The sequence below is a fragment of the Trichosurus vulpecula genome, chromosome 5 (assembly GCF_011100635.1).
Source record: "Trichosurus vulpecula isolate mTriVul1 chromosome 5, mTriVul1.pri, whole genome shotgun sequence".
NCBI lineage: Eukaryota > Metazoa > Chordata > Mammalia > Diprotodontia > Phalangeridae > Trichosurus > Trichosurus vulpecula.
This window is the reverse complement of record NC_050577.1, coordinates 58,314,366-58,333,623: the sequence shown is the minus strand read 5'-3', so window position 1 is coordinate 58,333,623 and position 19,258 is coordinate 58,314,366. Positions and strand designations below refer to the sequence as shown.

At 37.2% G+C, this 19,258-nt stretch overlaps 1 pseudogene; it reads left to right on the top strand.

Annotated features, from left to right (window-relative positions):
• Positions 1–6,574: 6,574 nt before the first annotated feature.
• The window catches only part of LOC118850881, a 33,084-nt pseudogene continuing 20,400 nt past the window's right edge, over positions 6,575–19,258 (top strand).

Below are 19,258 nucleotides of genomic sequence, written 5' to 3'. Positions count from 1 at the left end.
AAAATGAGCAAACAGCAAGGAAAAAAAAAACTTACTATAGAGATTTATTATGGTGACAAAGACAAACACGCACTCAGAAGAAGACAAGAAAGCCAAAGCTCCTACATCCAAAGCCTCCAAGAAAAATATGAACTGTTCTCAGGCCATAGAAGAGTTCAAAAGAATTTTGAAAATCAAGTAAGAAAGGTAAAGGAAAAATTGGGAAGAAAATTGAGAGTGATGGAAGAAAATCATGAAAAACAATTCAACAGCTTGGTAAAGGAGACACAAACAAATACTGAAGAAAATAACACCTTAAAAAACAGACTAGGCCAAATGATAAAAGAGGTCCAAAAAGCCAAGGAGGAGGAGAATGCCTTAAAAACAGAATTGGTCAAATGGAAAAGGAGGTCCAAAAGTTCACTGAAGAAAATAATTCCTTGAAAATTAGAATGGAATAAATGGAAGCTAATGACTTTATGAGAAATCAAGAAACAATAAAACAAAACCAAAAGAATGAAAAAATAGAAGACAGTGTGAAATACCTCACTGGAAAAATGACTGATCCAGAAAATAGAGAGAATTTTAAAATTATTGGACTACCTGAAAGCCATGATCAAAAAAAAAGCTAGACATCATCTTTCAAGAAATAATCAAGGAAAATTGCTATGATATTCTAGAACCAGAGGAGAAAATAGAAATAGAAAGTAGAAATTGAAAGTATCCACTAATCTCCACCAAAGTGAAAACTGCCTTGAATATTATAGCCAAATTCCAGAATTCCCAGGTGAAAGGGAAAATATTGCAAGCAGCCAGAAAGAAACAAATCAAGTATAGTGGAGTCACAGTCAGGATAATACAAGAATCAGCAGCTTCTAAATTAAAGCATCAGAGGGCTTGGGATATGATATTCTAGAGGGCAAAGGAGATAGAATTACAACCAATAATCAATTACCCAGAAAAACTGAATATAATCCATAAGGGGGGAAGGGATGGATATTCAATAAGATAGAGGACATAAAAGCATTCTTGATGAAACAACCAGAGCTGAATAGAAAATCTGACTTTCAAGTACAAGACTCAAGAGAAGCATAAAAAGGTAAACAGGAAAGGGAAAGCATAAGGGAATTAATAAGTTTAAACTGTTTACATTCCTACATAGGAAGATGATATTTGTAACTAATAAGAACTTTCTCATTATTGGGGGTAGTTAGGAGTATATATAGACAGAGGGCACAGATATGAGTTGAATATGAAAGGATGGTATCTAAAAAATAAAATTAAGGGGTGAGAGAGAAATGTACCAGAAAAAGAAACGGAGAGGTAGAATACGGTAAATTATCTCACATAAAAGAGGAAAGAAAAAGCTTTTACAATTGGAAGGGAAGAGGGGGAAATGAGGGGGAGTGAGGAAACATTACTCCAGGCAGAGGTGGGATGGACTAGATATACAGAACCAGATGGTAATTCTCAGATTGTCAATATCTTGATTTGGTTTCTTTGACTGTACATATTCGTATATGTATAAGGAGGCATTATAGTGGAGGAGGAGATGATAAGTTAGTGGGTACTGATGAACACAAAAAGCCTCAAAATAATATTCCAAAATGTACAGGTTAAAAAACAAGGGAAAACAACTGGGAAAAACCTCAGAGCTATGATCAATGCCATGAGTAATAACAATTCCAAAAAGAGATGACTTATATTTGGCAGAGAGTGGACAGGCTAGAGGTGCAGAATAAGATTACATATATATATATATATATATATATATATATATATATATATATATATATATATATGCAATATGATATAGGTTATACATGTGCAATCATGTTAAACATATTTCCAAATTAGTCGTATTGTAAAAGAAGAAACAGAAAAAATGGGGAAAACCATGAAAAAAAGCCCTGAAAAACAAAACAAAGAGTGAAAATAGTGCAGTTTGATCTATATTCAGACTCTATAGTTCTTTCTCTGGATGTGGATAACAGTTTCCATCATCAGCCTTTTGGAATTGTCTTAGATCACTGTACTGCTGACAAGAGCCAAGTCTATCATAGTTGATCATTGTACAGTCTTAGTGTTACTATTACTGTGTACAATATTCTTTTGGTTCTGCTCATTTCACCCAGCATCAGTTAATATAAATCTTTCCACATTTTTCTGAAGTCTGCCTGCTTATCATTTCTTATAATGCAATAGCATTCCATTACATTCATATACTACAACTCATTCAACCATTCCCCAATTGATAGACACCCTCTCAATTTCCAATTCTTTGCCACCACAAAAAGAGTTGCTATAAATATTTTTGTACATATAGGTCCCTTTCCCCCTTTTATGATCAATTAAATATTTTTTAAAATATTTCAGAAATCAAAAGAAATTTCAGAAAGTGACACAGACAAGCACAACAGTTGTAAATAACATGTTGAATTTTAAATATATTTTTAAAAGGCTATATATGATAGAGATTCACGTTCCATACGTAGGCCTCTTGTTCAATTATTTGTATGCAAAAGAGTTTATGTTTACTGATGTTTGTCAAGTTCATAATAATAAAAAGAAAAATGTTAAAGGAAAGGGCAAATGTTTCAAATTTTAAAAATTAAAATAATCCACACAGAAGAAAAACAAGAAATGTAAAATGGGATACAAGTAAAAAAATTAAGGGTTTTTAAATTGTTTTGTTTTATTTTTAAATTTATATAAGTATATATAACATATGACATATGTATGTGTATAAATATATACATACAGTACAATATGTTGTACCTATATACCATAATACATACATATGGAATATATAGGATATAATATATGACATATTATATATTGTTAGATTATATATAATATATATGCCATATGTAACAGAAGTTCATATTTTCTTTTTTTAATTATAATCCTCTTCCATTGTTTGAATTTTGAAATGTTTGTATTTGTCAATTAAGTTCACAATTATAAAGAAAAAAATTTTTAAAGAAATTATTAAAATAGAAAAATTCAGTTACCTAGATCAAAGACTGCTTTGCATCATTAGTCTCTGTATGCCTAGTTTTTTGTGCCTAATAGACATTTATTAAAAATTTGTTAAACTGAATTATCTTCACACTCAGAGGCTTCATGGAAGCTACTAAAGAGAAACTATATTAGACTCTTTTCTTGAAATTTAGGGAATGTCAGGCATCAAGTAGGAATTTTAGACCCAGGACATGGTGGTGGCATTTCTTCAATGGGCATGTCAGGAACCATGATGTTTGATGTCAATCTCAGACATTCTGGTATTTGTTAACTCTACCAACATCTTGCCAGGAACACTACTTGGTCCTAACAGAGAATGCTACTCTCAATCTAAAGAACTGTGTGATGAGTAAAACGCAAACTGAAATACTCAGAGAAAAGCCATAAGAGAAATTTAGAATTCAGAACAGAGGTCCACAAATCACAGCCCTGGAGTTAAACTTGACCCATTCTTAGCTTACAGGCCATAGAAAAGCAGGTGGTAGGCCAGATTTGTCCCGTGCATTATAGTTTGCCGACAGTTGATCCAGGAGGGGTTGCTTAATAAATATTGAAAGACTGAATCAGAAGAGGAAATATTTTGCCCTGTAGTAAGAGAAAGAACTTAGAGTAATTGTATGAATTATAGAAAAGAAAATCTAAACTGAAAAGCAGCAGTATTGTCCCTGGCAATGATTTTTAAACCTTGATACTAACAGAAGTAGCCCTAGGCAAAACTGCCAAATAGATGCCCCATAATTTAAGGCCTGACCTCCCTGCCCTGAGGGCTTTGTTCTGCCTCCAATTGCTTCGCTACCCAGACCTTTTCAAAACTTTCACTCCCAAATTGGAACTTCTGGTTGTAATTTGGCCATACACAGTTTCTCACTATCTTACTTTCTTTAAAATCATTGAAATTTATCAGTCCTGTAGCTCTTGCCCTCAAGGTAGCATCTCAGAGCCTTCCGAAATGATAAGTGGTTAATCTGATGCATTAGTCAATATGTTAAAGAGAGAAAGCTAGAATAGACCTGGAATCCCTAGCACCTTCTTTTGGACAAAATTAATGGAGATTATACTAAAGAGATTCATGTAAGTAATTTAAGTAATAACAATGTAAAGACTTAGTAATTCTTATCAAAGCAATGGCCAGCCACATTCCAGAGGACTGTGATAAAAGCTAGTATTTATATAGGTTCAGGGTTCTAGAACTGCTAGGAGCTAGCTTCCTAGCTAGGATAGAGCACCAGGCCTATAGTGAGGAAGATCTGAGTTCAAATCCAATCTCAGACATTAGCTGTTTGACCTCCATTTACCTCAGTTCCTGTAAAGGTCAGACATGACTGAAGAACAAAAAGTTTAGAAAGCCCTTTGCAAATGTTATCTCATTTTATCTTCACAACATCCCTAGAAAGGGTGTTATTGTGATCCCGGTTTTACTGTTTTAATTTGTTCATTGAATAAATTTTTATGTTCCCTTCCCTTAATTTAATAATGAGATTAATTGAAAGTTTCAAATTTCTTTCTCTTCCATTAAAAAAAAAAGTTGCTTTTGACTGATTTATAGCATTTTAGGGGATAAATCAATGGTCCTCAAATTAAACAATATTTCCTACCCTTGCTCTATCCAAACATGAGGGATTTATAATTAAGCTGTACAGTTCCTGAACATATTTTATTTCAGCCTCAAAAGGAAGCTCTCCTGAGTTGGGACAAGGTATTCAATTCTGTATTGTTTTTAATGAGAAGGAAAAACCTCAGATTTTTTGAAAAAGCTAACTTGGGAGAAACACAGTCCTTGTATCATTCTTTTCAATGCCGGGCACTACACACAAAAACAAAGTGACAGTGTATAAATTTGAGCTCATACCATCTACACCCACTATCAACTCAATTATGACAAGCTAACAAAAACAGAACAGAGGAGAAAAAGAAATGAAATTCCAAGAGCAGGAAAAAAAAATCATGCTGTATTTTAGTTTGGTGATACTAGGCAAACAGTGTAATGTGTCAGTGGTATCAAAAGGCCAGCTTGGAAGAAACAATGTAAAAAAAAAAATAGCACACAGTATTAATGACTGTTCTATTGAGCAAACCAACTTGGATGGTACTTTAAAAATACAATTGCCAGTGTGTTCATCTTAGTGATTTAGCATTAAGGGAAGAAATGATCAGAAAATCTTCCTTTCCCACCAGGAACAACTCTAAAATAAGATAGGGAAAACTGTCCCTGTATTATTATCCTGTAGCATTTAGAAGCAGATTAGGTAGAAAGAGTGAAGAACCCCAGACAACCATAAGGGAAAGAAGCCCAAGTCACGGCCTATGGAGGAAAGAAAACTGAATAACTAGAACATATAGAAGTCTGTCAAGAAAATAGCAAGGAAACATTACACACTCATCGCTCTTGAGCTCATAGTTGTTACTGAAAGCATTCCACCAGAAAATCTAATATTTCAATTTGGTTGTGTTTCTCAAGTTCTGAGCTTCTGGGAAACTTTCCTGTACTTGCTGGGAATATACCTCGATAAGAGCTGTAACCAGGCATTTTTGTACCCAGGGCAAGTACCACATACCACGCCCAGAACAAAGCTCTGTTGAACTTTGAGAGATACTGCACAATGGTCAGGACACAGAGACTCTGAGATGAAAACAATAATAGCTAACTTTTAGATAGGTCCTTCAGCTTTACAAAGACCTTTACAAATATTTTCTCATTTGATCTTCCATCTTAGATAGGCTATATCCTCATTTTATAGATGAGGAAACTGAGGCTGAAAAGTTAAGTAACTTGACCAAGGTCACTCAAGCTAGTAAGTATCTGAGACAGGATTCCAGTTTGGGTCTTCCTGACTCCTAGTCTAGTATTATCCCTACTGGGCAACCTAGGCTAGGCTTCTTCTGGGAAGGTTATCATGGGAGGTGGGAAGCAATCCAAGAACATTCTATTTTAACTAACTGTTGTCACTTATAGGTACTATTTCCTAGTGTTTCGATGTTGTAGAAGGATCAGAGCTGTCATTGTCCTCTAAATTTGATGCCCTAGGGCAAATCTCCTATTACTCCATCCAAGTAACTAGTGTGTTCTGAAGTGAGGCAAAACAGATATATGCTTTAGCTATAAAAATGCAAATACCAAAAATATCTGATGTCCTTTGCAACTGAGCTAGCACAGATTTTTGTTTGTTTTATATGCATTTATAATCTGTTCTTCCCTCTGCCTCCCACTATAGAAAAGGGTGGGTGAGGGAGGGAGGAAGGGAGGAAAGGAGAAAGGGAGGAAGGGAGAAAGGGAGGAAGGGAGGAAGGGAGGAAGGGAGAAAGGGAGGAAGGGAGGAAGGGAGGAAAGGAGAAAGGGAGGAAGGGAGAAAGGAAGGAAGGAAATGCTTGTCAAGATGGCAGAGTAGAATCACTATAGCAGAGTTCTCCCAACATTGCCTTCCAAACAACTTTAAAATAATGGCTCAAATGGAATTCTGGGGCAGCAAAGCCAACAAAAGAGCAGGGTAAGACATTTTTCCAGACCAAGACAATTTAGGAGGTCAGAAGGAGAAGTCTGTGACACTGGTATGTAAGCTGGCCCAGAGCCCACATGGCAGTAACTCCATCTGTGAGCCTTAGAGATAAAAGCAGCAGAAGCTTTAAAAGTTTTGAAGTCAGAGATGGTAAGGGAATCTAGCAAATGGTCAGAAAGAGATTACAAGAGGACCTGTGTGCTAGCACTGGGCACAGGACAAAGCACTGTTTGGCAAATCCATTGCCCAAAGTCCCTAATGGGTTGCAGTTCCAGGGTAGAGAAGAGTACTTTTGATCCGAAGGGAATTGGAACCCTGACAAGCAGTAGCACTTGCAGCTTTAAGGAATCAGGAGCCTTTTCTGGATAAGGACCAGAGTGAAGACCACAAGAGCAGTGACCACACCTTTCTCAGATATCATCCTAGAAACAATGAAAACTTCCAAACCCTGAGAACTAGCTCTTAAAATAGCAGCATCAAAAATCCTGAAGCTTGAGACAGTGCCCACCCAAGGAACAGATGCCAACTTTAACATAAAGTCAAACCCAGAAGTGGGCTGGAAAAATGAGCAAACAATAGGAAGAGAATCTGACCCTAAAAGGTTACTGTGGTGACAGGGAAGATCAAGACTTAAACTCAGAAGACAGTGAACTCAAGAAAGAAAAATATGAATTTGACACAAACCCAACAAGAATTCCTGGAAAAGCTAAAAATTGATTTTAAAATCATATAAGAATGGTAGATGAAAAATTGGGGAAAGACATGACAACAATGCAAGAAAATTATGAAAAAACAATTAACAGCTTGGAAAAAGAGGCACAAAAAGACACTGAAAAAAATAACACCTTAAAAAACAGAATTGGCCAACTGGTAGAAGAGGTAAAAAAAAAAATTCAGGGTGAAAATAACTCTTTAAAAACTGAAAAATTCTTTTAAAAGGAAAAGGAAAGGAGAAGGGAAAGAGGAAGGAAAAAGAATAGAAGAGTATGAGAAAGGAATAGAAGATGAGAAAAGAAAAGAAAAAAGAATTAAGCAGAAATGAGAGGAGTGGAGAACCTGACTTTTTATTTACCAACTCCATCCCACAAATGTCAGGGAATGGAACAGGAATTCAATTATTCAACAAACGTGGATTAAGTGCCTACTATATGCAAAACATTATTTTTCTAATCCTGGATAATTCATGATAAAAGTGAAATGCAGGCTCTGTCCACTGGTACTTGTGACAGAAGGCCTCCAAAAACACAGAACTCTAGTCAGCTACTCACTGTTCATGTTTGTTGCTATGAATATCTGGATTCCAACATCCTCCCCCCCTAAAAAAAAAAAGAAAAATTAATTCAAAACTGATTTTTATTGTGATTCAGAATTTCCTAGTACTTAAATTTTGTTTTTAGTTTTTCAGTAAAGAACTTTTTCTTGGCAAAAGCATAAACCTCTCTTTTTTTTATCCTCTCTCTCAGAACCCCTTGCTTGGCAGTACTTTCAACACATACCAAGAACACTTTGGCTTATCTCACGATAATGTGGATGGTCTTTCCAGACTAAAATTCCAAGTTGCTTTCTGCTAACCGATGTTTATGCTTTTATCACACAGGGGACAAAAAACAAAATTTTTAAAGATTTCATTTTCTTAAGTTTAGGGAAAATATCTTCAAAGTCCATTTAAGTTAAGTATATCCTTTTAAAGGTTTCCAAACTGCTAGGATCCTGGCAGAAAGGAAATTCCAAGCAGATTTTGGTGGACTCCATTTGCATGCTCACATGCTTACTTAAATTAGAGCTTTGAAGTTTGCTATGCATACTATACCCAAAATAGAAAGTTTAATGTTTGTTCCTTTTCTTCAAAGGTATTGAATAGGACTTTCCTAAGAGCAGGACTCAAGGGACAGAAAGCTCAGTGATTTCAAAAATGTTCACCAATTATTACTTTATAAGGCTAAGTGAAGAATAAATTAATGTAAAATGTAAATAAAATAATATTATGTATAATAATAACATAAAAGTCCTGAGAAGCAGTGTTGCATAATCAATGTAGAACTCGTCTTAGAGCCAGCAAACTGTTCGACTCCTGCCTCTGACACATAGTGACTGTAAGACCCTGGGCAAGTCACTTCTTAATCTTTCATTGTTTCAGACAATCCTTTAAGACAATGAATTGCAAAGAAGATGCCAATCTGCATTGGTGGAGGAAATTCCATCACTCCAAAGTTCCCCTTATCAATGAAGTCACAAGCCTAGTCCCTATCCCAAAGAAGCCTTAAAAATTATTGCTTATCTAAGGTTTTGGCTACCAGCTGGAATTATGTGTTTTGTTAGACTGTTAAGCTAAGAAAAGATTGACCAGTGAATAGGTGACATCCTAATTGATGTATATGCATCCTCAAAGCAAAAATCTTCCCAGATGTAAAGAAGCAAACCCCAGGCAGGAAACAGGACAGAACCTCATGGATAAACTGTGGGAAAATACTTTATTATTTTATTAATGATTTGTTGTCTGAATCTAGCTTTGTGTGATGATACTCTTTAAACCCAGAATGTCATGCTGCTCTCAATCACCCTCTAGGGGTCCCCTCCCTTGTTTACGTCTAGATCTTCATAGATGTGAGGAAGAATCTCAAACTCCTACACAGGCACTCCATTCTACAGAAAATAGAGAAAACACTTAAAGGACTGATGTAGCCCATAAACAACAAAGCTCTCCTCTCTCTACCAAGTCTCACTTTACTCAGGATTTTATACAGTCCATCAGATTTACACTCAAAAGAGAAATGAACTTGAAATTGTTAAAGGGCAACCTGATAACATGCAGCTGAGTCCTATTCTCACCAGAAAGACCCATTAAACCTCTAGCTACTTGGGCTACTACCCTAAAGATATGAGTGTCCCCTAGAAGAAAATGGAAATGGAAATTCCAGAGGGACAGTTTCTTCCCTTAAAATTAAAAATGATTGGACAATTCGCAGTAACAGAGAAAGGAGTCTGGTTCCTCTACTTCTTGATTTATTCTTTGCTGTTGTTCTAAATTCTAAATTTGTGAAACATGCACCCAATTCTTGTGTCCCCATAACTCACTTTCATTCAGTAGTAGGCTAGATTCCAGAACTCCCAAACTTGAGGTTGCAAGAGAAGCACCCCCAATGCTGACACTTCTCAGGAGTTCTCCCTTCTGTTGCTAGAAGTTCATATTCTGAAATGATCTAACTTGGGATTGCTACAGAGGCAATTCTGAGGCTAGCACTTCCTGGAACTTGCCCTCCTCTCAAGAAAAGGTTGGACACTAGAATTTGCTGCCTAGAAAATCCTCCTTCCTCTCTCTAGGAGGCTGAGATTCAAGATCACAACAATCTTCTTGAAATCTAAGGTTCCAGAACTCCTACCATTCAGACCATGTGGTTACTTCTCTCCATGGATTCCATCTCTTATGGTAAAAGGTTATGCCATAAATGGAGTCAGGAATTCTCCTTTCAGGACTTATGGATAAAAACATGTGAAAACTCCCAACCTCCATATGCTTCTTTCCTGGGACAGTCATTAGTACCTTTCTCCTTGCCCTTTCCCCCACTCAGGTGTGATGTTAGCTCTACTGCTCTAAAAGGAAAGAAGGAAAGGAAGAAAAATTAAGTGAACTCTGTGACTGACCCCCTTTTTCACGGGTTTAGCACAAAAAGATGGCTCCTCCCACAATGATCAGTCAAGCAATTCATCCACAAGCAATCATATAGAGTCCAGAATGGATCAAAGATCCGTAGGGAGAAGCAAAATCTCAACAAGTAATCAACTGATTATGGAAATCTCTTGATTAATCCCCTATCCTGACACTATGTCACAGTCTGTTGGGCCTGCCATGCATCTCTTTAGTTGTTGTTGTTGTTTAGTCACATGCAATTGCGGTTCTCCAGAGACAGCCATGTTCCAAGATTTAAAGCCACATCCCCTCACCAGGACAATTTGTGTCAAAAACATATGCAAGAAATAACTTGGAAACAGTGAAGGTCCTATACAATTTCCCAAATTCAATTTGACCCCACAGAAAAACACTCAAGTCTTTAGAGATAAATTGATACCTTTTTTATCTAAATGAAAACCATACTACTCACCAAGCACTGAACTGTTGTAGCCTAAACCATGAATCTCACCCCTCAAAGTGGGAATCTCTAAATTTATATCCAATTCCAAATGTTTGATCCTACAACATGATTTCTCTAGTGCCTCTTTACTCCACTGTTATGAATGTTGTGTTTCCTCAGCTCCACCACTCATCTGCCATGTCTAGATTTTGTCTTGCATATACTCTACTTACAAAAGAATACCACAGCTTTATACCACCACCACCCACCTTCCTTATCCTACCCTTCTCAACCCTTCTCCCTATTAAGGGTTCAATCAAGCATTACTGAGGCAGCACATTCTGGAAAAATTAAGTTAAAAAAACCCTCAAAATTTTTGTTTCAATAGGGGTAAAGCTGTTTTTTCCTTGTTTGTAGAATTTAGTCCCATAACATAAATTAAGGCCTAAACTCTATTCTTATCCATACTGAAGTGGAAGTGATTAAGGGATTAGATCTGGTAGATAGAGTGCCTGAAGAACTATGGACAGAAGTTTGCAATATTGTACAGGAAGCAGAAACAAAAAAACATTCCAAAGAAAAAGAAGAGAAAGAAAGCAAAATGGCCATCTGATGAGGCTTTACAAACAGCTGAGAAAAGAAGGTAAGCAAAGGAGAACAGAGAAATGGAAAGATATACCCAACAGAATGCAGAATTCCAGAGAAAGGCAAGGAAAGGTTTTCTTAAATTAGCAACATTAAGAAATAGAAGAAAACAATAGAAAGGAAAAGATGAGATCCCTTTAAGAAAATTAGAGATATCAAGAGAATGTCTCATGCAAAAATAGGCATGATAAGAGACAAAAATTATAGGGACTTAACAGAAGGAGAAAAATTAAGAAGGGATGGTAAGAATACAGGAAAGAACTATACAAGAAAGATCTTAACATCACCAATAACCAGGATGATATGATCTACTGATCTAGAGTCAGGCATCCTGGAGAATGAAATCAAGTGGACCTTAGGGAGCGATAATAAAAATAATAGTAGAGTAGCTGATAGAATTCCAACTGAGCTATTTAAAATCCTGAAAGATGATGCTGATAAAGTACTGCACTCAATACACCAGGAAATTTGAAAAACTCAACAGTGGCCACTGGCTTAGAAAAAATCAGTTTGCATCCCAGTCCCAAAGAAGGGCAATGGCAAGGAATGTTCAAATTACTGAACAATTGGGCTCATTTCACATGCCAGCAAGGTTATATATATGATTCTGCAAGCTAGGCTTCAGCAATATGTTAACTGAGAATTACCAGGACAGCCTAGTTTTCAAAGAGGCAGAAGAATTAGAAACCAAATTACCAACATTTGCTGGATAATGGAGAAAGCAAGGAAGTTCTAGAAAAAAAAATCTACTTCTGCTTCATTAACTATACTAAAGGTTTTGACTGTGTGGATCACAACAAAATGTGGCAAGTTCTCAAGGGGATGGTAGTATCAGATTATTTTATTTGTCTCCTGAGGAACTTGCATGTGGGCCAAAAAGCAAAAGTTAGAACTGGTAACCAAACAGTTCAACAAGGAACAACTGATTGGTTTAAGATTAGAAAAGGAGTATGACAAGGCTGTAGGTTGTCTCCTTACTTATTTATCTTATATGCAGAATATATCATGTGAAATGCCAGGCTGGATGAATCAAAAGTTAGAATTAAGGTTGCCAGCAGAAATACCAACAATCTCCAGGTATTTAAATGATACCATTCTGATAGAAGAAAGTGAAGAGAAATTAATAAACCTCTTGATGAGGGTGAAAGAGGTGAGTATAAAAGCTGGCTTGAAGCTTAAAATTTAAAAAAAAAATCTAAAGTCTTGCTGAGATCTTTGTCCTAGCAAACAGAGGGAGAAGAAATGGAAGCAGTGTCAGATTTTATATTCTTGGGCTCAAAGATCACTGCTGACAGTGACTGCAACCATGAAATTAAAAGATACTTGCTCCATAGAAGGAAAGCTATGGCAAATCTGGTTAGCACGCTAAAAAGTAGAGATATCACCTTGCCAACAAAGTTCTGTATGTTCAACTCTATGGTTTTTCCACTAACAATGTATGGCTATGAGAGTTGGCCTATAAGTAAATTTGAGTACCACAGAATTGATGCTTTCTAATTATGGTGCTGGAGAAAACTTTTGAGAGTCCCTTGGGCAGCAAGAAGATCAGATCAGTCAATACTTAAAGAAATTAATTCAGGCTATTTACTGGAAGGTCAAATACTGTAAAGCCAATCACAGCAGCACACCTAAGGACTGCTGCTGTGAATAGCTTTAAGGTTTAATCACATAGTATAATGAACTCTCTATTCAAAACTAAACGTTGTTCAGGGAACTAACGCATAACATTCACAACAACATAACATAACTTATTATTAAGGTGGCTACATAGTCTTAAATAAAACATATCATTCAGTATATCTTATAGCATTTCTCAGAATACCCACCCAACATATATCATCACATTCAGTAGCATTCCCCAGAATACTTGTTTACACAAGCTTAAACACTCTAACCATCTGATGAGAAGATGGGACTCATTGGAAAACACCCTGATATTGGGGAAGATTGAAGACAAAAGGAAAAGGGGATGGCAGAGGATCAGATGGGTAGACGCTGTCATGGAAACAATGAACATGAACTTGGACAAACTTCAAAAGATAGTAGAGAATAGAAGGACCCAGAGTACAATGGTCCATGGTTGTCACAAAGAATTGGACATGACTGAACAACAACAACAAATCATGTAGCGGCAAATGCTAACAAGAAAAAGGAGGTTTGGCTAGACTTCTTTGTGCCTACCTTTTTCACAGACTCCATATATCACACACACACACACACACACCCAGAGAGTGAATATGCTAGGTCTCGCAGATGAGTGGCATCCATCCAGCAAGGGTACAATTGAGCCCTATGCCAGTGTCAGTCATGCTGTTCTGAAAGTCAGAAACTTGAGGAAGACATCAAATCTTCCTTCCGCCCTGGTTTTTCTGCCCCTAAACATCTAGGCTATACCAGTGGCCCAAGCTTTTAGCCCACTCAATCAATTAAGTCAAGACAAAAAAAAAATCAGTACCTTATATGGAAAAAAAAGCCTAGCTTAAGAGGAGAAGACATTAGGAGATTGGTCATGCTTCCCATTGTCTAGGAGAGAATTGCAGAGAATATCTTAAGGAGTAGCATTTGAATAGCTTAAGGAAAATATATTCAGCAAAGTCCACAGGTTTGAGAATACTACAATAATTATGTAATTTGCAGCCAAACAGAAATCTTTTTCTTAACTCTGTACTTTTTATGATCCATGCCTCTGTTGACCTCCATTAAGCCTGAACAATCAAGGGTTGGTTGAGCTTTATGCCCTTGTATTTTGATACACTCTCAAACTGCTCAAGGTTCAAGACATTTCAAACGAATTTCTGAATAGTTAAAAAAAGAGCTGAAATGTTTTGGAGGTTAGATCCTGCAGAGTTTTGACATTAAATGCCAGTTCCATATCATTGTCTGCCTCTCACTATTTTTTTCTCAATTCTCTAAATCTTTGAAGTTATTTGATTACTCAAAATGTAGCATTAGTGAACAGTTCTAAATACTAACATAAGAAATTACTGTATAAAATGCAATACAATGTGTTTAAGCAAATCAAATCATGTAAACCAGTTGCCTCTTTCCTTAAATTTGAAGTATCTGATTTTTAAAATCAGGCTGTCACATTAATCAACCCTACATAGAGGAATAAAATGAGTTCTGTAGAGAATACCAAATGAAAGGAGTTGAACACTGAAAAAAATTAAAATTAAATAGTAACTCTATGTTTTCACTGGGAAAGCTTTCAAAATGCTTGTCATTGAACATTTCAGTCACATTTCCAATTCAGGCTCTCCAATTATAGCAATCACTAGAGTAAAGGTTGCAGAGTGATTTCTATTAAAACTTCCCATTTTTGCTGGTATGTCTTTTCTTTTGGATGATCTACTGCCCCACCCAAACTTTACCCACTGGGGTTCAAGTTAAATTATTAATTTGAGAATTTTGGAGAAAATGTCTGTAACCATATTTGAGTTTTATAGTATGTCCTTCACCAAAATAACTAACATAGACCAAACCAAATAGGTGGTATGATAGTTATAGCTCTGAAACTGGAGTTGGGAAAACTTGAGTTCAAATCCAATATCAGACACTTACTAACTGTATTATTCTGGGCAAGTCTTTTAAACTTGGTTTGCTTCAGTTTTCTCAATTGTAAAATGGGGATAATAATAAAATAGGAGTCCTTGATGACTTCCTTGCCTCAAGGGAAAGCCCAGTTTACATGGGTTTGAGTGACATGTTTGTGACATCAGAGGCTTTTAGACCACGTGGGTTTAAGTCGCATCTTTGCCACGATTTTAGGTCACATGGGTGAGTCGCATGTGTGATTTACCCTTGACCCTGAAAAAGATATAAAACCAGGGATTGGCTTTCCTTTTTCGGAGCTCTGACCTGCAGCAGTAGTGACGCATGACTCTGAGCCAGCCGTTATCAAGCTCCTGGCTGAACCCAGATGTTGGTAACTATGAATTGTATTTGGTCTGTTTATAAGTATATGTTTGTAATTTGTTTGTATTTGCTCTGAAGTTTAGGGTCCTGGCCTTTTCCCCTGAACTAAGCGAATGATATTTGTATGCTGAATTAAAGTAAGCTTGTTAACCCCTTAATGTTCCTTTCCTTAGTAAAGCAGATCAAAAGGACCTGGGCTTGCAGTGTTCTGTGAGCTGGTTGTTGTTGGTTTTACACCCCCACCGCAGCTGCTAGCCAAATTGTTGAAACACCTGCTTTTGTCAACATGAGACTCAGAGTCAACAAGCACTTATTAAGTACCTATTATGTTCAAGACACTGTACTAATTAATAAGAACATAAAGAAAGGTACAAAAAAAAGGTTTGATAAGAACAAAAAAAAAAGTCCATTCTTGGAGATCTCACAGTCTAATGGGGAGTCTTAGGACTAAAGAGCTAACCCTTGAAGATGACTTGGCTCATTGGCTTTGGCGACAGGAGGGCCGATGACTCCATGGATGTATAAAGGGAAGTAACCATGCATTCCACCTATATCTTCCTTTTTAACAACAAATCACATCAGGATTGTTTCATTTCCAGCTGATTGCCGGGGGAAGGGTAGGGTGGAAGTTAGATAATAAGCAGAAAAATCAGGCAGGCTGGTTATATATTGAGAGCAAGGATAATAGATGACCTTGTGATTTACTGGCATTCACTTGATATCAAGAGAAAATGAGGAAAGTCCTCAACATTTTATATGGATGCCCAATGGTGAACCAATGGGAGTTCATTGACAAGAGTTCCACAGGTTGGGCTGGCCCAAATGGGTTGTAAATTGTATTATCACAAGAAATGCATACATAAATAAAATCATAGGTCCATTAAAATATTTGTGCATGGGTCTATAGCAGGACAGAGGCAGTTAGGTGGCACAGTGGATAGACCACTGGGCCTCGAGTCAGAATCACCTGAGTTTCAATCTGGCCTGAAACACTTACTTATTATGCAACCATGGGCAAGTCATCTAAGCTCTGTTTGCCTTACTCCCTTGGAGAAAGAAATGGCAGACCACTCCAGTATCTTTGCCAAGAAAACCCCATGGACAGTATGGTCCATGGGGTCACAAAAAGTAAGGCACAACTGAATGAACAACAACTATGGCAGGACAGAAAAAAATGATCTTATTAGAATAAATTATATCGAACAATATGCACAGAAAAAACAATCAAGCCTCAAGGGAACCACTAAATATTCAACAAGGACATATGATTTTATTAGCATGGGAAATTCCTGATAGGAAACTACCTCTATTAACACAGTTCATTTCCCAGTTATGATTCAATATATCTAATGCATGTTAGAGTACCTGCTCTGTGTGAGGCACCAGTAAATGCTAAGGAGTTGCCTGAGGCATTCGAAACTAAATGATTCGCCTAGTAAGTGTCAGAGGTGGGCCCTTGAACCTGGGCCTTCCTAACTCCAAATCATTCTTCCTACTACACTACAATACCTCTTCCTGGACAGTAAGGCAAGGAAAACAAGCTCAACATGTATTTGTTGAGAACACACAATAATGTACTGTGTACATTACATATAAAGACAGCATGGAATACCTTTTCAACAAAATACCATCTATATAGAATCATGACTGTTGGAGATAGGAAGGACCTCTAAGGTCACTTGTTATAACCTCTACCTAAATCATGTGTCTCTTCTGCATACAACCCCAGCTTTTACTTGGATAGGAGGGACTTTCCACTATCTTCAGTGGTTGGAACTCACTAGTCATATCCAGATTACATATTTTGACAGCTCTCATTAATAAGAATATTTCATTAAGTTGAGTCGAAGTATGCATCATCCCTTTTGCCTAAATTGAATTCAACAAGAAATAATATCTGCTATGTATCTAGCACTGTGCTGGGTGGTGGGAGAGGATATAAAATTTGTAAAAGATTTGACACCTGTTATGATGGGATTTAGAGTCCAGTAGGAAAATATGACTCACACAGATGGCATAACAAAAAATAACAAATAATAAATACATTCAATAGATAAAAAAGTTATACATTAATTCTAAAGGAGAAAAAAGGCATCATGCAGATACTGGCATTTGAAATGACTTTAAAAAGGTGACAGGAGTTAAATAGTTTGGAACATATGAGAAGGATGGACATTACAGGCACAGGGAATGATTTGGGCAAAGGCACAGAAGAGGTAAATTAAAAAGGCATTTTCAGAAGATGAGGAATGGTACAGATTGTTTTTTTTTTTTAAGAATAATACAGATCGGCTAAGAAAAAAAGTAGCTTGAGAAAAAATATGAGGAAATAACAGAAAAATAAGGTAGCTCCACATGGTGGAGAGTCTTGAATGTGAAGCAGAGAAATTTGAAATTTACTTAGTGGACAATAAAGACCACAGGAGATTTCTGAGCCAAGGAATAACATGACTATATGGAATGGTTGAGAAATCAGCAACAGTTAGCCTGGAGAAGACAAAATTAGGGGAAAAGAAAACATGATAACTGTTTGTACATATTTGAAGGGTTGTCACATGGAAGAGGACTCCCTCTGCTCTGCCCAGAGAGCAGAACTTGGAGCAATATGTGCCTTGCCCATGGTAGATATTAACAAATACTTTTTTGAATGAAGGAGAGAAGGAAGGAACAATATTGTAGAGACAGTTTTAAGTTGACTATAAAGAAAAACATCTGGATAAATAGAACTATCACCAAAACTGAATGGGCTGAGGTGAAACTAAGATGGCGGCTGGAAAGCAGGGACTTGCGTGAGCTCCCTGCCAGGTCCCTCCAAAAAACCTATAGAAAATAGCTCTGAACCAATTCTAGAACTGTAGAACCCACAAGGTAGCAGAGGGAAGCAGGGATCCAGCCCAGGACAGCCTGGATGGTCATTGGATGAGGGCTGTCGCACATGGAGTGGAGGGGAGCATAGTCCAGCGCCAGTGGAGGCAGGACCAACCAGACCAGGAGCCAGACAGAACAAGCCCTAGCGCCCTGAATCAGTGAGCTCTGGCAGTTGCCGGACTTCTCAACCCATAAACACCAAAGACAACAGAGAAGGTTAGTGGGAAAAGCTGCAGGGGACAGAGTGAACAGAGTTTGCAGTTCGGCCAACACCCCGGGGGCAGAGGGGGGAGGTGCAGCTACAGAACTAGAGCTGCAATTGCTTCCGGCCCCAGGCCCACAAGTGGCAGATCAGAGCAGGAGTGCAGAGCCTGCTTAAGATTTTCGTCACATCCAGGTTGGTGGTTCTTGAGGAAGGAGGAGTGCTGGTGTGGCAGAGCTGGCTGTGTGGAAATAGCTCTGAAATCAATGGCATATCCCCTCAACAAAGTACTCCTTACTCTACAAGCAGTCATACCCTGCTGAAAAACTCAAGGGTCAAGTAAGTTGGCTGGGAATATGGCCAGGCTGCAAAAACGCACTCAGATTCAGTCTCAGACTTTGGAATCTTTCTTTGGTGACAAAGAAGACCAAAACATACAGCCAGAAGAAGTCAACAAAGTCAAAGAGTCTACACCAAAAGCCTCCAAGAAAAACATGAACTGCTCTCAGGCCATGGAAGAGCTCAAAAAGGATTTGGAAAAGCAAGTTAGAGAAGTAGAGGAAAAATTGGGAAGAGAAATGAGAATGATGCAAGAAAACCATGAAAAACAAATCAATGACTTGCTAAAGGAGACCCAAAAAAATACTGAAAAAAAATATTGAAGAAAACAACACCTTAAAAAATAGACTAACTCAAATGGCAAAAGAGCTCCAAAAAGCCAATGAGGAGAAGAATGCCTTGAAAGGCAGAATTAGCCAAATGGAAAAGGAGGTCCAAAAGACCACTGAAGAAAATACCACCTTAAAAATTAGATTGGAGCAAGTAGAAGCTAGTGACTTTAGTAGAAATCAAGATATTATCAAACAGAACTAAAGGAATGAAAAAGTGGAAGACAATGTGAAATATCTCATTGGAAAAACCACTGACCTGGAAAATAGATCCAGGAGAGATAATTTAAAAATTATTGGACTACCTGAAAGCCATGATCAAAAAAAGAGCCTAGATATCATCTTTCAAGAAATTATCAAGGAGAACTGCCCTGATATTCTAGAGCCACAGGG